The sequence below is a fragment of the Humulus lupulus genome, chromosome 4 (assembly GCF_963169125.1).
Source record: "Humulus lupulus chromosome 4, drHumLupu1.1, whole genome shotgun sequence".
NCBI classification, from domain to species: domain Eukaryota; kingdom Viridiplantae; phylum Streptophyta; class Magnoliopsida; order Rosales; family Cannabaceae; genus Humulus; species Humulus lupulus.
Genome location: NC_084796.1, coordinates 186,108,365 through 186,128,240, shown reverse-complemented (window position 1 = coordinate 186,128,240; position 19,876 = coordinate 186,108,365). Strand labels below are relative to the sequence as shown.

General features: G+C 43.0%; 1 long non-coding RNA gene across 2 annotated transcripts; it reads right to left on the bottom strand.

The window, feature by feature from the left end:
- Positions 1-4,959: 4,959 nt before the first annotated feature.
- On the bottom strand, positions 4,960-17,354 carry LOC133829323 (uncharacterized). 2 transcript variants are annotated; one of them, XR_009891688.1, is made up of 3 exons: positions 17,231-17,354; positions 10,934-11,063; positions 4,960-5,296 (listed from the first exon to the last, which is right to left on the bottom strand). It is a non-coding gene; the product is annotated as an uncharacterized LOC133829323 (long non-coding RNA). The 2 variants fall into 2 exon arrangements; XR_009891687.1 differs by lacking the exon at positions 4,960-5,296 and adding an exon at positions 9,868-10,586 and having other exon boundaries at positions 10,708-11,063.
- Between the last annotated feature and the right edge of the window lie 2,522 nt (positions 17,355-19,876).

The following is a 19,876-nucleotide window of genomic DNA, read 5'->3' as shown; positions in this document are numbered from 1 at the left end:
CTGAAACTTGTAAAAAACTCCATTGTTATAGATTCTCTAAGCTCTAATACAATTGTCTCATGGACTAAGGTTCATTATCGACCCAACCACGTAAAAACCTTGTCTTTATTCCATAAATCCTTTCTTCTAAGCTCTCTAATCTTCTATTATTAAGGTTTCCGAAAAACTCGGAAAACATTTTGGTGCTTTCATTGAGAGACTAAGAAAGCTAGAGTTGACCTCAAACATCTGCAACAATGGTGAGCACAAGACACACCACTTTCGATCCTACTAACCAAGAGTCGGGCAATGGAGAGCCACTACCTAGCCAGCCTCTTCCTCGGAGTCCACTTGAGGACACTCCCCATCAGATGTCCCAGCCCGACGAGTCGCAGAACTATGAAGGTGGAGCGGAATACGAAGAGGACTACTATGAGGAAGAGGGAAATGAGGGGGAATACCACGACCTAGAGCCTGAGGATCCCGAGATCCCAGAAGGAGTGGACCCTAACCAGGAGGATCCGGAGGTGACTAAACTGAGGTAGCAAGTTCTAGACCAAGAAGCCAGGATTGCTGAACAGAAGGAGGCCACTTGGCGGATGCAAGAGTCCCTCAATGCCTTACAAGCTTTCATAGCCGCCCAGGGTTCGGCGGCTAATCCCCCAGTTGTCCCACCTCCGGGAACGCAACCGCCCGCTCCGCAAGCCAGAAATGGCGCCCCTGAGGACGCGAGCCTGATCCCTCCTCAGGGACAAGCTCCCGAGCAAGGCCCAGGAAACCCGGATCGAGAGGAGAGGAAGACCGGGGCAATCCCCCAGAGGAGAAACCCTCCCGTCCAGAAAGTCGGGACCCGTCCCCGACCGCTCTCTAGGAAAGAGAAGGTGCGCCCCGTCCCAGGACAGGGCCACCCGACAATTCTGCAAGGGACGTGGCCATAGGGTACCAGGCCCCGGTATGCCCCGGGGCAAGCCAAACGGGAACTGTCTTTACATCCCAACGCTTCAATGAACAAAAGCCGCTAGGAGCGCCCACATAACGACGAGCATCATGCCTTCAGCTCTGGAGACGATACGTTCTGGGTAGACCGGCGCGACGGGCTGAATGCTCGAAAGGAGCAGGCCCGCCAGGAAAAGATCCGCCCCCGAGATGGCAACCTTAGAAATAACCTCAACGACAGGAGGAACGAGAGGGTTCCCTTAGAAGATGGTATGGCCAGGCAGCTCATGGAGCAATTGACCGCCTTGAAAAAGGTCACGGACCGCTTGGTCCGAAAACAGGAAGGAGTGGACACCGATTCCGACGAGGAGGACAAGGAACCCTGCGTGAGGCACATTCTGGGCGTTGTGCTCCCCAAGGGATTCAAGATGCCGAGTCTAACTGCCTACACCGGGAACACCGACCCCAGGGATCATCTGTCCCGGTATAACCGATTAATGATCGTGGCCCATGTCAGCGACGACGGCAAGTGCCTCTGTTTTGCAATCACTCTAGGCTGGCCTGCAGAAGAATGGTGGAAGAGACTCAAGCCAGGATCCATCCAATCCTGGTCAAGACTACAGTCGGCGTTTCGCAAAAAATTTGTGGCTGCCATGAGAATGGACATGCAAATCAGTGCCCTCGCCAACATTAAACAGCTCCCCACGGAGACATTAAGAGCCTACATCTAACGTTTTCCCGAAGAGGCCTCCAAGACCAAGGTGGACGATGGGAAACGCCTGGTGGCATTGCAATCCAGGATCCGAGCCGGATCCCCCCTCTAGGACGATATGCAGCGTAGCAAGGCAGCTACCTAGAGGAGTTCATAAGGAGGGCCTAAGGATTTATTAACTGGGAAGAGGCTCAAATCCAGGTGTTCGGATGGCAGCCGACACCTCAGCCCAATGCCCAAGCATTTCTGGGATAGGGGATGCAGTTTTCGGCACAACAATACGTCACTCCCCCGCTTGCACCAGGATCAGCAGTCGCGCCTGGGATGACCTTCGCCACGCCCACGGTATATGGCCTTGCCTCTTCGGGATATGCCTCGACCCAGTCCACCCCTTTTTCTGGATACGGAGTCGCACTGATCGGGTACAGCGCTGCCCCTGTCGGAGCCCGGCCATCCCAGGCGGGAGGAATTAGGCGAGTGTGAGCCCCTCCCAGGGGAAAAGATTCGGCAAGGGCCAAAACCGGTTTGAGCCGGCTAAGAAGGGAAAATGGGGCTATGAGCCCCAATACTCGAAGTACACCAACCTACTGAACACCAGGGAGAACATCTTCTTGGCCATGGAAAGGGCGGTTCATTACCGAAAGCCAACCCCCATGTTCAAAGGAGGAAGGAATCCGAGAGATACTAGAAAGCGGTGCGCTTACCATAAGGAGGTGGGCCACACGACCGAAGAATGCCGATAGCTCAAGGATGAGATCGAAAATTTGATCAAGTAGGGGCATCTCCACCAGTGGATCAGGATGCCCGTGGGAGTTTCGGGCCTGTCAGCAGTCCCCAGACAGTCCACGGTCCTGGGTGCACCCAGAGCGTATTCGCCTCAGGGAGGGTACGCAAAGGGTCTGGCAGCGTAGGCCCCTCAGGAGGCCCCCGTTGCGCAGGCACCTGGGTCTGGAATGCCCTATCCGTCCGGGACAGCGCCCCCCCCCCCCCCCCCCCCCAAGTAGATGGCCATGTGGCCACCATCTCAGGCGGGACTCATCTAGGAGGGTCGTCCCGGAACAATAAAAAATGCTATCATAGCGAGCTCGACCACGATCAAGAGGTATGCGCTCTGGTCCAGGCCCCGGCTCAGCGCCCGAAGCTGATGAACCCCCCTATCACCTTCACGAAAGACGACGCCCGTAACGTCCATTTCTCGCACCATGACCCTCTGGTCATAGACGCCCAGATCGCCAATAAATTGGTGTCCCGGGTGCTGGTGGACGACGGGAGCTCACCTTCGTCGTGATTAGCTTAACTGAAACAGATCTGGCATCATGTCCAACCCTGATCTACGGCTTCAACGGGGACGCAATACTCCCTATGGGAAAAATCCAGTTGCCCGTAAATTTGGGGAACGAGATGCAATGCTCGTTCAAGTTCTGTACGTTCGTAGTAGTAGACTGTCCCACTGCTTATAATATCATTTTTGGTCGGCCCGCATTGATCGAGTTCGGGGCTATCACCTCCATTCGTCACCTATGCATGAAATTCCTTTGCGATAACGGAGGAGTGGGAACAGTCCGAGGAGATCAGAAGAGCGCCCGAAAATGCTACCACGTGTCCGCCCGACCTATCTATATGGTCCGGAAAGAACCCCATGAGGGGGTCGTCGGCCCGTTTCCACCTCCTCCAGCTGGAAGGATTGTTCAGGAAGAGGACGAGCTAGACCCGCGGATAGGAGACGACCGCGTACTGGAACCCATGGACGAGATTGAAGAGGTGTGCATCAGTGACACCGACCCGACCAGGGTAATCCAAGTTGGGAAGAATCTGACGGTAGAGGTCCGGGCCGCAATCATCGCCCAGGTAAAGGAGAACCAAGACATCCCAGCCTGGTCTTATTCGGATATGACGGAGATCGACCGCAACATCATCTGCCATGCCTTGAACATCGACAGAGATGCGACCTCGGTCCAGCAAAAGCGAAGGCCCCTGGGAACAGAAAGGGCAGAGGCCCTCAAGCTAGAAGTTGAAAAGCTGTCTTTGATCAACTTCATCTGTGAAGCTATATATCCCATGTGGCTGGCCAACCCAGTTCTGGTACCAGAGCCGAATGCGACCTGGAGGACATGCATCGATTTCATGGATCTCAACAAGGCCTGCCCTAAAGATTGGTTCCCGCTTCTTCGGATCGATCAGATGGTGGATGCGACGTCCGGGTATGAGATCTTGAGTCTCATGGATGCCTACTCAAGCTACAATCAGATCTCTATGCATGTAGCAGACCAGGAGCATACCAGTTTCCAGACCGACAAAGGGGTATACTGCTACATCGTCATGCCTTTTGGGTTCAAAAATGCCGGAGCCACCTATTAGAGGCTAGTCAACAGAATGTTCCGGGCCCAGCTGGGGCGAAACATGGAGTTCTATATTGACGACATGCTGGTCAAATCCAAAACCTCCGGCAAACATTCTGATGACCTGGCCAAGGCCTTTGCGATCATTCGAAGATATGGGATTAAGCTGAATCCCAAAAAATGCACTTTTGGCGTGGCATCCAGGAAGTTCCTGGGGTTCATAGTGAGTTTCCGGGGGATCGAAGCCAATCCAGACAAGATTAAGGCATTGGTTGAAACGCCCTCTCCCCGGAAGCATAAAGACGTGAAAAGTCTGACTGGGCAGATAGCCTCTTTAGGCCGTTTCATCTCGAAGGTCACGGACAAGTGCATCCCGTTCTTCAACGTTCTTCGGGGAAGCCAACGGTTTGAATGGACACTCGAGTGTGAAGAAGCTTTTCAAAAGCTGAAAGAGCATCTAGCCCAAGCACCAATATTGGCAAAACCGGTGGACAGGGAGCTGCTATACCTCTATTTGGCTGTGACCGAACACGCGATCAGCGCCGCACTAGTGTGGGAGGACGAGAAAACCCAACTCCTGGTGTACTACGTGAGCAAGAGGTTATTGGGGCAGAGTCACGGCATCCGATAATTGAAAGGTTGACATTTTGTCTGCTAATGGCGTCCTGGAAGCTCCGGCCTTACTTTCAGGCCCACGCCATAAAAGTTCTGACCAACCATCCATTGCGACAAGTGCTGCAGAAGCTCGAATCATCAGGAAGACTCTTGAAGTGGGCTATGGAATTGAGTCAATTCGATATAGCTTACGTACCTAGAGTCTCGATCAAGGGGAAGGCCTTGGCCGACTTCATTGTGGAATGCTTCGGGATCACCGAAGGGGACGATCTCACAGACCCCGCGACGCCCGTGTGGAAGGTGTTCGTGGACGGAGCCTCGAATGAAAATGGAGTGTAACGCCTTGGATAGCCAAGACCGCTACACTGTGTACTTATAAAGGTGTAGGACTTACTATCAAGTCATTAATTTAAAAACGTATAACTAAACATGTATGAGCTAGGGTTAAAAAAGGTTTTGGTCTCAAAAGTTACACTTTATACAATTAAGCAGTTTTATACATGGGATCCCAAAAAAAAAAAAAACAGACTTTAAAAGTTGGTTTACAGAATCTCCAAAATACAGACAACCATCAGCCATACTAAGGCAAAATATATATTTCTGGTTCTCACGTCCCTGCCTAAACCCCAACCGTGGCGGCTGAGCAGCTGGTCATGTACATTCAGCTCACAGAGCTCTCCAAGTCAGGGCTGATCAAGCTTGCCCTTGCCTTTACCTGCACCACGTAGCACCCGTGAGCCAAGGCCCAGCAAGAAAACACAATATGCAACACAAACAACAATAACAGATAATCAACTCTTTAAGCATGTTCAAACACTTAATACTCCACATTAACCACTCAGCACTTATACATAACCAATAACGCAACTAATCACAATTAACAATTAGGTCACATAATAGTCAGGGTCGACGACTTAGGCCGCACCCTCTGTTTACCCCACTGACTCTGGCCCGCTTAAACCGAGCTCAGTGCATAATAAGCTGTCCTTGGCTACCAGTGGCCAAGCCGCGCCCTGTGCGCTAGTGTAACCCTTGGCACTCTTAGGCCGTTGGTTCACTATTTACATGGCATAATACCAACCTTTCAAGCATACATATTAAGGAACCCTTAGTCCCATTACAAGTACACAACCGGGTGCAGTTTTCTTACCTTTAGTTTCTGCGTCGACTGATTACGAGCGACGCTCCTCGAGCACGATCCGTTCCCGAGCCCTAGTTTTATCACGTAGTCACAACCAAGGTATTGGATTCCATGAATATTCAAATAAAGGTTTCTGGGTACAAAACTAGCTTTCGAGACATCGAATTCCACCAAGCACGGTGGTAAATCAATCCCGAGCACCCTAGGCTAGATTCCCGCGCTTGAAATCCCCAAATGATCAAGAATGCACCTAAAGGCTGCGGCCCTTGAACCTTAGCCGCGACCCGCCCCTAAAACAGAGCCCAAGGCCCTCAGCAAGCAGACATGCGCCGCGGCCCTGCCCAAGGGCGCCGCGGCGCTCTCCCTTGGCCGAGCCTCCCTGGCTCTCTTGCTTCGTAGGGTCGCAGCGCTCTAGAACAGAGCCATGACCCTCCCCTTCGTGCCAAGGAAATCCACCATTTCTAGCATCCTAACCCCATCCAAAATCATTCCAAAGTACCCTAACTCAAAACCCATTAATTACAAAGCTTTTATCATAACTCTAACAACATATTCCAACAGAAATTCAGCCTAAAAGCCTACTAAAACTCCATTTTGATTCTTTGAAACCCAGCAACTCAAAACACCAAAACCAGTCATGCAAAACTCAAATTTTAACCTCTGAATTACGAATTGAAGCTTACCTCTTTTGCTGAACCACCTCCTTGACAACCTCTGAGCTAAAACCCAAGCACTTATCTTCAATTCAGCCCTTAAACATCAAAATCATAAACACCTTAATATTCAGCCAAAAACTCAGAGTTCTAACACCCAAAAACACAACTCAACTCTTACCTTAATCTTGATTGAGTGCCCCTTAGTTTGAACTAAGCTAAGCCTTCTTGAATTCAGCTCAAACACAGAGTTTTCCCAGCTGTTTCCCTTAGGTTTTCTGTAGTTTCTTAAAAGTGAAAGGAGAAAGAAGAGAAGAGAAGAGAAGAGCTGAGGTCAGTTTGTGTTTTATTCCTCTGTTTTTCATTAACTTAGTCTAATCCTAGCCAGTTAAGTCAATCCCGAGGCTCGGGGTACCGGAAACGTCCCCGAGGGCAAAACGGTAAATTTCCCCAATATTCCCGCCTAAGCTTTCTATCCTCAAATATATCTCCATAGATTTATTTCCATAACCCGAAACCTAAAAGACCCCTGACTTAACCAAGGTCAAATATTAAGCACCGTTGTGACTTTTCTCGCTATCTAGCTCCCTAGGATCGCCTCAAGTCACACTCTGCAAATCTACCCATATAATAATGTGGTTCACACAGATAAAACATTTAACCACATTTACATTCATATAATCATACAAGCATGCCTATCATATAATCATGCATTAAATTAATTAAATTCACTCATAAGCCAATTATGCCTTCCCGGCACACTAATTAGGGCCCTTAAGCCATATTAGTGATTTTGGATCGTTACATGGAGCAGGGGCCAGAATCATCCTAGTGTCGCCACAAGGGCACCAGTTACAAAACACCTTGCATTTCCATTTCAAGGAGTCGAACAACGAGGCTGAGTGCGAGGCCATGCTAGCTGGATTGCGTCTGGCCCAGGAAGTAGGGGCTGCGAACCTGGAGATCTATAGCGATTCCCAGCTAGTTGTCAGACAAGTCTCGGGAGAATACAAACCAAAGGGGAAAAGATGGCTGCTTACGTGACTCAGACGAGAGAAATGCTGCAAACGTTCAAGAGGCACTCCATCCGCCAGATCCCCAGGGACCAAAACGTGTTCGCGAACACATTGGCAAAATTGGCCACTGATGCCGAGGCGAAGCTGTCTGGGCTGGTCCCGATCAACCATCTCCCCACCCCTAGCATTCGAACCTCTGCAATCAACGCCATCGACCACTCCACGTCCTGGATGGGACCCATTATCCACTACTTGACAACCGGAGAGTTGCCAGCAGACAGGGCTGCACCTAGGAAGCTTCAATACCAGGTCCCCAGATACGTCATGATGGATGGAAAGCTCTACCACAGAGGGTTATCAATGCCATACCTCATATGCGTATCCGGGACCGAACTGAGCACAATCATGCATGAAGTGTACGAAGGCTTCTGCGGACATCATACAACCAGACTCAGTTTGTCCAAAAATATCCTGCGCTAAGGATATTTCTGGCCAACCATGAAGAAAGACTGTGTCGATTACGTCCACAAATGCGAGCAGTGCCAAAGGTACACGAAGATCCCGCGAGCCCCTCCAACAGAAATAACCTTGATGACAAGTCCCTGGCCTTTCACGGTATGGGGGATCGACCTAGTAGGATCGCTCCCGGCCGGGAAAGGAGGGTGAAGTACGCCATCGTGACCGTCGACTACTATACCAAGTGGGTTGAAGCGAAGCCCATGAATACAATCACCTCAAAGAAGGCCTTGGATTTCATCATCAACAACATTGTATGCCGGTACAAGCTCCCCTACAAGATTGTGTCCAAAAACGGAAAGCAGTTCGACAGCATCCCCTTCACAGATTTCTGTGAAAGACATGGTATCGTCAAAAGCTTCTCCGCAGTCTCCAAGCCTCAAGCAAACGGGAAAGCAGAGGCCATCAACAAAATCTTGAAAGGAACATTGAAGAAAAAGCTTCCAGCCTGCAAGAGCAAGTGGCCCGAAGAGTTGCCCCGCGTGCTGTGGGCATACCGGACCACTGAAAGAACGCCCATCGGACACACTCCTTACTCCATGGTGTATGGGTGAAAAGCTGTCATCCCAGTAGAAATGGCCATCCCATCCCATAGAAGAGACACGAACAATCTCGCCCAGAACTACGCCTTACTCCAGGAATCCCTTGATCTCATCGAGGAGATCCGGGAAGAGTCACAAGTTCAGTTGAAGATGTACCAAGGCAAGATCTCGCGTCATTTTAACTTAAAGGTAAAAAGCCGATGGTTCGAAACCGGCGATCTGGTCCTGCGAAGAGTCTTCCCTGCAACCCAAGATCCGAGAATAGGGGTTCTGGGCCCGAATTGGGAAGGATCGTACGAAATTCAACATGAAGTGTGCTCGGGAACGTACCATTTAAAAAAGCTCGATGGCACGGAAGTCCCAAGGGCCTAGAACGCGAAACATCTCCATAAGTACTATCAGTAATCAGGAGAGCATGTTTCAGTTTTATATTTTCGTTGTAAACAATGTACGCCTCAGGGTGATTCCTTGAATAATAAAAATGGCGTGTACAAAACGTCATAAAGAAATATTATCAAACAATGAAAATCCCAATCTACTTCCCTAATCAAGTGACCCAAGACCAGTCTTCGCTCACTTAGGGGGGGTATCTCCGGTATGAACAAATACGAGAACAAAAACAAAGCTGGAAATTAAAGGCCCAGGCCTAGTCCCGACCCAGACCGACAAGGTCTGGGGGGTACAAACCCAGTTGGATGCAAGGCTCAGGCCTAGTCCCGACCTTGATTGACAATGTCTAGGGGGTACAAACCCAGTTAGACGTAAGGCTCAGGCCTAGTCCCAACCCGGACCGACAAGGACATGTCTCGACCCGGACGTACGCGGTCCGGGGGTACAATATACAAGACCTAAGGCTCAGGCTGGTCCTGGCCCGGATGTACGCGGTCTAGGGGTACAATATATAGGACCTAAGGCTTAGGCCTGGTCCCAGCCCGGACATGCATGTCCCGAGAATATAAAATACCTAAAACTTGGTTGACCGCACGCGGTCCCAAATAACTAAATACCCGTCTGCGTCATTCCTACAGCAGCATAGGATTATAAGAACGTGGACTCCCAGGTATAAGTTGTCTAAAATTAGTCTTAGAAATGGCCCAGGCCATGGGAAGCTAACCTAGAGTTAAAAACAAGCTAATCAACTAATCTCCGACGGTCCAGACCGTCAAACTTTCAACACGGGGAACTAGGCAAAGAAATTCAGGAATAATTATCAACTCTCTAATGGCCCAGGCCGTTGGAACCTGAGTAGCAGGATTAAAGCAAGCTGATAGGTTAAAAGCAGGAGTAATCTAGCCCAGGCCGTGGAGGTTCGAAGACGGATCTCCAGGAGAGTTCCCAGCCATTGGAACCAGGACCAAACACTCAGCTCATTCATGCATAGTGGTAAAACACATAGAGAAAGCTTAAACGAATGAGAATGGGAGAGCAATATGCAAAATATATATATATATATAACGTGGGTAAGAACACAAAAATTGTCTTAGACGCACCCGCGTCCGTAAAAGTGTTACAAAATTAAAAACAAAAACAAAAACAAAAAGATGACCAGGGCCTAGGCTTCACCATGCCCTGACGCATCCGAGATGGCTCCATCCGCCTCATCCTTGTCCAGGGGTTCCGCGTCAGCTTTCTCCTTTGCCTCAAATTCGACCCTCTTCGCGGCAGGGTCGGGGTAGAGTAGGAGGTTCATGTTTTTGTCTTGAAGCCAGGCCATGTAGATAGCCTCGTCGAAGGTAACCTCCAACATGGCATCCGCCTTTTCTTTCTCATGGCGGGTCACGTCATGCGCCTTCACCTCCTGCTGGAGCAACTCGTCTAATTCACTGACCTGGGACTCCAGATTGGTGATCTTCTCCCGATCCTAAGTAGACTGGGTTGCGGCCGCCTCCTGCAGAACCTTTACTTGGAGGAGCTCCGCCTTTAGACTGGCCACCAACTTGCCAGTCTCGGCTTCTCTCCGAGACATAGTCTCTTCAAGTTGAAACTTAGTCCGGGCGGCCTCTTCAACCTCCTTGGCCAGGGATTCCTTAGTGGCTTCCCACTGGTTCACAGCTGCCTCCAGCTCTAGCTGGATCGTCTCCATCTTCATGGCAATCTCGGCCGCCAAGTCGGCATTCCGATGAGCCAATAGAGCGTCCTGGAACAAATTAATGTTTGAAAAATCTGAATAACAGTAAGTCCCTGGAGTAAATAACCAGAAAAGTATTAAGAATAAGAGCAATCAATAAGAAAGTGAGTGTTTCTGGTAAGATGCTTACACTCATAATTTGAGCAAGGCCTTTGTGAAGGACAACCTCAACGCTTTGTCGGGGTAGAGTCTCAAAGGTCTGAGTTATCGTTGAGTGGTGAAGAGTATGGTCTAGTAACTCTTTTCCATACTCACCAGCAATGCGAAGGGGCTCGCTTAAGTAGGCTGATTGAGTATTTTAAAGGCTAGCAGGAGAAGGAATAGACAGAGGAGTCAAGTGTGGGATAGTGACTAACTGATCGGATGGTCTCCCCTGGTTAGGCGGTGTAGTCCTCATGACCTTGATTGGAGGATTCAGGCTGCTCCCTTCATCAATTTTCGTCTTTTGGGCAGAAGGAGTGTTGAATTGCTTGAACATGTCTGGATCTGCAAAAAAGTAAAGCAAAAACCCGGTCAGTGAAGACGAGAAATAAATATAAGTGAATGAAAAGTTTTACTGGGACCACATGAATCTACAAACTTTCATCACAATCATTCTCAAAATGCAATTCTGGTTACTATTAGTAAAACCTGGGTTCAGAATTTCATCAAAAATCTCGTCCTCGTCTTCCGACGATGAGTTGTCTTCTCTAAGGAGCTCAATGCTTTTGCCTTTGACAGGCCAGGTAGGGAAGGCGGGTCGGTGAGAATTTTCAATAAGAAGCTCTCTAATGATAAGACCACCTGGTCGGCGTGGCTGGGGGGATGGTTCAGGAGAGAACTGGTCATTCACTACTTCAGTATTTGCGTTAGACTAATTAGTCGAATCTGCTTCATCAGTAGTGCTGCCCACAACAATGTCTTGGTTGTTCTGTAATAACCCCACCAATTGAAGATTCTCTAAGGTAACCAACTGTTTAACATCCTTCTCCTCAATGGGCATGTTAGCGAGATCCTCTACCCGGGAGTGCATTTCCCTGGTTGGGAGAGGTTGATCAAAAGGGCTTGCATGCATAAAAGTTAGGTTGTTGGCTTTGATGTCTGAAGTAAGAAAGTATTTCGTATAATACTTTCCAGGATTCGATTTATGGGCAATGCCATGAAGATACTTAACCCCTTTTTTCCTATGAAAGAGGTGGAAAAAACATGTATTCTTGTTGCTGGGGTTAGTCCTAAGATCGAATAAATAATGTACCTCGTAAGGGGAGGTGAGTAAACAAAACAGAGAGTGAGTAGTAAAAAATTTTACTACCCAATAAATATTTTCTCTGAGTAGTGAAAACATTTTACTGCCCAGATTTAGACATTTTTTAGCAGCTGAATAATTTCAAGCAATTCACAAGGAAAACAGAAATTATTTTGGATGCTATGTGTTCGGGGACATTAAGCCTATAGTCATGTCCTATGTGTTTTTTGAACTATGGGGTTTTGTGCTCAGCTAAATATGCACGAACCCGAGTGGTTAGGGTCTTAATCCTAGTAGTAAAGCATGATTGCCGAGTAGCTGGCTTGCAAAATTTCCTAAGGGTTCATTGTGACCCGATCAGCTAGAGGTTTCCAAGGAGTCAAGACAACCAAGTGGTTAGGGTGCATAGGCCGAGCGGCTGAAAAATGTTGTCGAGGAGTTAGGAAAAGTTCTATGGAACAAAGAATGCCCAAGCGGCTTGGTGGGTTCCGAAGAGCCAAGGCAGCCAAGAATGCCCGAGCGGCTACAAGGGGTCCAAGCGGTTAAGGGATGTTGCCGAGGAGCTATTTGGGTTCCGAGGGGCCAAGAGTGTCCAAATGTGTAGCGTCCCAAATTTCCTAATAAGGCTTAGGACCTTGATTAGGAGGTCAGGAGGGCCATAATTGATTTATTATGCCATTAAATGATTATATGCATGATTAGGAGGTCCCGAGCATTAGGATTTTCTTGAGGCTACTTAAGCTTGAAGTAACCTGTTAAGAAATAAAAAGAACGTTCAGTATGTTATCTCTCCCTCAAAGTTCCATTTTCGACACCTGATCACATTTTCGAAGGAAACTTGAGTTATAGGACTCAGATTCAAGAGAGGATCGAGGCATAACGATTCTAGGGAAGATTAGAAGCTTATTAGCTAGAGGATTTAACTGGGAAACAACTCAATCGGAGGTAATCCAAGTTTTAAGTTCTGAGTTTTTAAGCTTGAATTGGATTTTGTGTTCTGGTGAGTTTTTGAATGAATTGAAGCTTGGGTTTTAGTGGTTTTGGTTAATTAGGAGGTTTGGGAACTTTGATTTTGGAATTTGGAGATGTTTGGATAGGTTTTTAAATGGAGAAAATGAGGTTTTTGGGCTGGTTCATGGTTGGGTCGTGACCCTGTTCTAGGGCGCCGCGACCCAGGCTTGAAAGAGGAGGCTGGCTCTGTCTGGAGGCGGGTCACGGCATGGTGTTTGGAGGGCCGCGACGCTTAAGGGAAATTTTTCCAAGATTTGGTTTTTAGTCATGGGAACTTAACTCTAGCGGCCTGAGATCGATCCTACTACCCAGTTGATTGGGATTCGATGTCCCGGAGGCTTGGTTTGGGTTTGGAAGTATTTATTTACGCATTTTGATGAGATTTTATATTATGGTTGTGACTAGGTTATTGCTAGGGGCTTGGAAATAGGATCGTGCTTGTGGCTTGTGTTATTGGTAACCTGTGCTTGGACCAAAGGTAAGAAAACTGCACGCAGTATGTGATGCATGTAATGCATAAGATACATGTGATTAGGGCATGACATGAATGTTGAATATGAAATTGCTCAAAGCTTGAGTCTCTATAAATGTGCATGATCATAATTATGCTAGTGACTGTTAAGTAAGCATGCTGAATGCCCTACATTTGGATATTTGACATATGACATATGCTTGGTTGCATTGCTTACTTGTGTATGGCACTGACCTACGAGTCAGAAATCGACACGAGTCGTATGGTATTGGCTTAAGAGTCAAGAACGGCATTGACGTGTTCAACACAAGCCAAAATGATTAGATCTAATTGACATAAGCATTGAATGAATCATCATGAACATTAATGCTTGACTGGCCTCAAGGTCGATGAAAACTAAAAGCGCTTGTCTAGCCTAAAGGCTAGTTACTGAGAGCCAGGGCCAACAGGCTTAGGTGAATGCAATGTCACATGGCTATGGGTGCTGAGCCCAAGTTCGTGACTCACTCATCAGTCACTTATCTGATTAGGGTGCGGAGCCCAAAGTGTGACTCACTCATTTGATTAGGGTTACAAGCCCCAGCATGAGTGTTAATCACTCATCTAATTAGGGCTACAAGGCCCAACATGATTACCAGAATCTCAAAGTGTTAATCACTCATCTGATTTGGGCTACAAGCCCCAGTATGATTACCAAAATGATAAAGTATTGTTCACTCATCTGATTAGGGTGCAGAGCCCAAGTGCATGACTTAATTGTCACTTATCTGAGTCACTTATTTTAGATGGAGACATTGTCCATCTATTTTCATTATAACTTGATAGTCATCCATACAAAGGCCAGAGCCCATAAATCATCTATACAAAGGGCAGGGCCCACAATCATTATTTTGATTTATTTGCATGCACGAATAGGGCTATTATTGCTAGGCATGCCTATTATAATTTAGTGACATGTTATTACTTGTTCATGAGCATATTGAGTTTTCTTGCTGAGCTTCGGCTCACGGGTGCTATATGGTGCAAGTAAAGGCAAAAGAAAGCTGGACCATCCTTAAGTTAAAGAGCTTAGGTGACGATGTGTACACATGCAGCTGCTCAACCGCCACGACCGAGGGTTTAAAGAGGAACTAGGGTTAAACCTTATTTTGCCGCTTAGGTTGGCTGGTTGTAAATATTTTTTTGTGATTAACCTTTAAACTATATTTTGGGATCCCAATGTATACAGTAAACATTTTAGTGAAACGTTGTATCTTTGAACAAAATTTTTAACCCTAAATCGTTAATCATACTTAGTTACACAATTATGGCCAAATGACTCGATTAGTAAGTTTAGCACTGTTTAAAATGCACACGAATCTGATTGGCTAAAAGGCATGGGGCATAACGTGGAGCACAAACACGTTTTCCCAATCTTGGGGCATGTAAACAAGATCAAAAAGGGGAATTTCAAGGGTTCAACGAGCTTCAAGAAAACATCAATGCTCATCATATACCCATGAACCCGAATATGCAATGTGGAATGGGAGGATCATTTTTTCTTCAAAATTTCATGAAATTGGAGGCAAAATTGACTAACCCAAAGCTTAATCTACATAAAAACAACCACAAAAGCACTATCCTACAAATATTCATCACAAAATTCCAAGGAGAGCATATCAAAAGTGGGTTTCAGCATTCACCTATTCTAACCAATATTTGTGCAGAATTTTAAAGGACAAAATACTTAAGGGTAAAGCCAAAGGAGATAGAACTTACTCAAATGGAGGGGAAAACACTTGATTTCTTGAGGAAGCCTTTGATTTGCTTGAAGGAAGTAGAGCAACCTTGGAGCTTTGGAGGAGAATCGGTCAAGACAAGAGGAATTTCTTTTTATGTATTTTTTTTCTTGTGAGGGATAGGCATGCGTGGGCCTATTTAAAGGGATAGGAGAAACTTTTCAATTACCCTAAAATATCTTAGTATTCTCTTTCCCACGATTGAGACTAATAAGTGCCATTTTTATGGCCTAAAAAGTTCAGTTGTGGGTTTACTTGAAAAGACGGGAAAATATAAAGAGTCATTTTTTAGAATTGTGGGAGACATAGAATATTAAAGTTACTGGTGAGTCACCACGTAGAGGCAACTACTAGGATATTCTCTGAATTTCTGATTGGCTATTCAATTGCTAGAGATTTAACTGGTCAGACTTTTATTATTTGTGAAAGCTACTAACCGGGCGAAGTTTTTTGACGACCTCACAAAAGAGAAAAAGTTTATTATATGAGTAAATCATATAATAAAATTTGGGGGGGGGGGGGGGGGGGAGGCAAATGTTATCCCCAAAATTTTAGTTTGACGGCGTGACAATCAGAAGTGACATGTGGCAGTGTATGATCGTCAAGCAGATCATCAAGCGACACATTAATGGTCAATAAATGTGTTGACCAAGGGAAGTACAAATGTTAGAAAATGACTTATGGAGTTGAGATATCACTGGTTGGAAGATGGTTTTACCTGGTCAAGAAATAATTCACCCGATCGAATAGGAAGGGGTTTAACTTGCCAGGAAACGATTTACCCGATCGGATAAGAATTTTTTCTGATCAGGAGGGAGTCTTACCCGACCAGACACATCAGAAGGGCAATTTATCTGACCAGGGAAGGATTTAACTGGTTAGGGAGTGTTTCACCCGACCAGTTACCTCAGAAAGGGGTTTCACCCGTCCAGTTACATCTGAAAGGAGTTTTACCCGACCAGTTACATTGAAAGGGGTTTCACCTGACCAGCTATGTCAGATTGAGGAGTGTAGCCGACTGGATGTGTCAGAATCTCAAGAGTTAACTACCCAGTGACTTCTTTAGAGAATCTCAGTAACAACTTCAACCCGAATCGCTCGTAACTACTGCGTGAATCTCTCAGATATCCCGAAATAATAGCTATATTGTTGTAATTTGACTTTGTTTATTACTTTATTAATTAAAGTTGGTTAAAACAACCAAGGACCCCGTCAAAACGAGAGATTTTTCATGTACCATTCATGAGCCTATAAATAAAGAGCTCATGACATCATTTTGGGGGATCTGATCTTTTGGAGACTTTTAAACTCTCTAATTTTGAGACTGTGACTTGGGGTATTCTTGGGGCATTTTCTGAGAGAGCTTAGAGAGAAAAATCTTGTATTCTCTAGAGAGAGAAACTTTGTATTTTTCTACTTACACTTAAGAAACTCAGTTGGCTCAGGTTCATCTGATCTTAAGTGTAGGCTACATATATCACAACTCCAAGTGGATTAGGATATTACCAACAACTTGGGGCTGAACCACTATAAAATTATTTGTGTCATTATTTTCTATTCAAGGCTTGCTGTCATTTTGACGTCTACTCGTCGTTGGCAACAGTTGGTTTCCCCAAAAATCTTTGACAACACACCAAGACATTTACAAATAAATAAATCCCACAATAGTTGAGCGCTGAAAATTCCCAATGGCACAATTTAACTTTTCAATATTGATATAACAGTAAAAGCACATTTTTTTACAAAAGCAAAGAATATTCATTCAAATACCTTAAATTTTGAGTAAAAAGAAATCTCTACCAGTAACCAAGCACTTGAGAAAATCCCCATAACTCAACTCCGATGCACCACCAAAAATCTCGATCAATAACACAAAAATAGTCTTTCATTAACCCCCCCCTCCCAAAAAAAAAAACCTCTCAACGATCATGCGTTTTGGAGTCGAAAATGATGAATCGGACATAATCGACAGTCAATCACAAAAAAAAAAAAAAAACACAAATCATCTAAACTATGATCGGACAACATATTTCATTAAAAATATACATAAGTTTTATAAATTAAAAAAATAATCAACATGCAACTTTAAACAAACACAAACATATATATGCCACACATGAAACGATATAACGTAAAATAAGTCATGTAAAAAATGAAGAAAAATTACCTGAAGTTAATGGAAGATCAAGGCCGATGACTGTAATAGAGTTCTACTATAGAGAGAGAAAGAGAGAGTTTGTCCAAATAAATATTAAATGAAAAAAATGTAAAATAATATTAGAGAAGGAAAAATTGGGCTGTACTTGCCACCATTGCCGGTTACTACCCAACCCTTTTTATATATATTAAATTTAATTTTCTGAAAAAATAATAATTTTGTTAAGTTTTCCTTTCAATTTTTTTTTTAAATTATAAAAAAATAATAGTTAATAAAAAACTTAAAAAAATTTATTATTGTTTTAATTAATTAATTACTCAAAAGAAAAAAATATTATTAATTTTTCAAAATTTACATGTATTTTTAAATTTGGATTTTAATTTTAAATAATTAATATTAAAATTAAGTTTTTTAATATATTAGATATTTTGTATAATTAAAATAGGAATAGTTTGGCAAATTGAAAATAAGTTTTATTAAAAATATGTTTAAGTGGTTATTTTATATTGAAAAATTATGAGTAGTGTTTTAGTATTAACCAAATAAAAAAAATGTAAACGAATACTAAAACAAACACTCACATATCTTTTTACATTATTAAATAAGTGTTATTTGCTCATTTCTGTGTTTATTATTATTATTTAATATTAATATATGTATTTTTTTTTGCAGCAATATATGTATACACACAATTAGAATAAGAAAAAACAAAGACTTTTGTGTGTAAATATTATATTATTATAATAACATAGAAGCATTTTGCACGTAATCATGCCACATGCTAATTCGGTCAATATGCAACAGATTTATTTGTAGAGAAAGGTTTTATAATTTAATTACAAAAATCACATAAAAAAATTTATTTACAAAAATACATTGTCACGTCTTCAAAAAAATATCGGATTTTAAAAATAATATACCTAAATTTGAAACTTTTTTGAAATCTCATTTTTCCCATTTTTTGTTTTGTTTAAAAAAGTAACATTTTGATTCCTTAAAATGTTAATAATTTACCAATTATTTACTTTTTTTATGATTTTTTTTTATTTTTATAGCATATTATTTTATATACATTTGGTTATCTTCAATACTTATTTTTAATTTTTTTTTTTATCTTAAGACACTGATTAATCATTTTGACGTTATAGTATGATGTCTTATTACTTAAGATGTATTTACGTTGCTGATTAGTTATTTTTTTTATAAACTAATGAATTACAATAAAATATAACAATTTACTATATAACTTATTATTAAAAATTACTTTTAGTATACTATACAATAATTTTTTTATATTCTATTTAAATGTTACTAAACAATATCATAAAAAATCTATTTTAAAAAAGTTACTTTGAATATTTTTAAATAAATTTAAGTTGTTTAGAATACAATATAATATCTTTTAAATGTAAAATAAGAATACAAATTTTAGTATATTAAATTTTGATCAAGTTTAAAATTTAGTTACTTTTTTGTTAACACAATCTAAAAAATAAACTAAAATGTTGCTTTTTTATTTTGGTCATTTTCTCCGGTGACGGACAAAAAACATATGCTTCTCATATATCAAAATGATCACCTTGAAGAGTAGATTGCGATGGTATCACTTTTGAGCCCAACCGACTAGCGGTGTGGCCAGAAAAAGATTTTTAAAATTAAAGATAAGAGAGAATGTAAGAAGTTAATAAAAAAAAAGAGTACAGTGAAGAGAAAGAGAGAGAGAGAGGCACCGTACCATGAAAAAAAAACCAAATAAAAAAAAGTGGTATAAAAACGGTGAAAAAATAATTAATTGGTAACTTATTAACATTTTAAGTAACCAAAAAATTACTTTTTTAAACCTAAAAAACTGGTTTTGGGAAAGTTTCAAATTCAGGTATATTACTTTTAGAACCCGGTATTTTTTGATAACGTGACAATAAATTTTTGTAAATAAAAGTTTGTAGGTAATTTTTGTAATTATTTTATATTATATGTATATAATTGTAAAGATTTTTTTTATTAGATGAAAAAGAATTAGAAGAAAAAAGATTAGAAGTTACAAGAAAAATATTAATAATATATTAATTAATTATTAAAAATATTATTTTGACATTAGGCACTAAGTAGGCACATAGTGAGAGACGCATTTTACAATAAATATATAATTAGCTTGTTGCCAAATATTTGGCAACAAGTATACACTACAAAGACAAATAAAATATATCTTGTAATAAGTATACACGAATATTACTTTTAATAATTTACATGATAAAAAGTAGGCACTTATATATTGTTTTTGTCGAGAATTCTCTTACAGGGGTTTCATTTTAAGTTCTACTGGTAGGGTTCTCAGTGTTCTCAACCCTTCAATAGTTTTCAGCGCGATTTTTTTTATGACCGTGTATATTGTAGCTATTTAGAGCATCCTGCAAATTTTCAGAAAATTCCGAATAGTTTACAGTACCACATGTTGTTGCATGCGTGACTAATTTTTTTATGCGCGTGAAAAACAACATGTTTGAACCTACTTTTCGGTACTGTAAACTATTCGAAATTTTCTGAAAATTTGCAGAATGCTCTAAATAGCTACAATATACACGGTCATAAAATAAAGTTGTGCAGAAAACTATTCACGGGTTGAGAAACACTGAGAGTCCTATATATATATAGGAA